The sequence below is a fragment of the Battus philenor genome, unplaced genomic scaffold (assembly GCF_028537555.1).
Source record: "Battus philenor isolate CCGP_79_NKW_IND1 unplaced genomic scaffold, ilBatPhil1.0.hap1 SCAF_28, whole genome shotgun sequence".
Lineage (NCBI taxonomy): Eukaryota > Metazoa > Arthropoda > Insecta > Lepidoptera > Papilionidae > Battus > Battus philenor.
This window is the reverse complement of record NW_027181691.1, coordinates 8,917,700-8,918,875: the sequence shown is the minus strand read 5'-3', so window position 1 is coordinate 8,918,875 and position 1,176 is coordinate 8,917,700.

The window sequence follows — 1,176 nt, the reverse complement described above, 5'->3', positions numbered from 1 at the left end:
AAATACGGAGAAATCAAATGTGATGTGTCAAATCAAACTGCAAAGGCGAGAGCTGCCATAAGTAAAATTGCTTATATTTTTTTCCGATCGTTTATGTTATCTTAATCAAAAATTATAATAATATTACTATTTTATTAATATATACTATGTTATTGAAATAACACATTATTATATATTTCTTATTAATTTTTATTTCAATTATTAGTAGCATAGATTTTACTATGCCGTAATATCGCATTTTTTGCACGTAAGAGGGACCAATTGTTTTTTTAGATTACCACTAACAGTTGTAAAAAAAATCTTAAAATACCATAACATATTGCCTATGTTTTAAACTGGGCGTATTTTTAATAGAATATAAAAATTTCACATCATCAAATTCATGGTCATTTTTTGGGCTTCCACCATTAAAGACAATAATTTGTGGCACTTGTCTATGGCTATATTCGAATGTTGATGCGCGCTGTTAGCCGTTTTGGCTTTTACAGCTTCAGCGGACTCAAGGCTCGCGAATCCGCTTGGGTGTCCAAGATACTTTATACCTATTACACACAGGAACAATTAGTCTATGGGCAATGAAGTCTGCATAGTGTAAAAGAAAGATGTAGACAGATAAATTCTTCCGGCGTAAACGTCGTTCGTTCATGGCTTTATTATAAAATAGTATATATATTTTTATTTGTTAGTATTGGTAATATATTTCGGTATTGTCCTGCGAATACAATATAATGCCATTAGGTTAGAAAAACCTTATACTAGCTTATTTGACCCTGCGATCAAGGAAACAAAAAACTACAAAACGTTATTTCAAATGATATTTGGCTCTATATTATTTATTTTGAATTAATGTCTAAAATTCACGGTAATGTAGCAAAAAGATTAAAATCATCGTCATCAGAAATCAAAAGTTTAAATGATTATAAAATTATCTTATGTATTGCTGTGTCAATTTTTATAAAAAATATGATTATTGCAGTCAATTTATTACATTAATTTTTAGATAAATTTGCTTTTGTCACTCTTTATTAGTTATTCGTAAAAGATGTTCCTTTTTTACCAGATCGTCTTTAGTATTGGAATAAAATCGCTCTAATAAAATATCGGTAAAGATTAAGTCAAATCAAACATGTTTATTATACCTTTTTTTTAATAAAATTTGTAATAACAAGTAAGGTA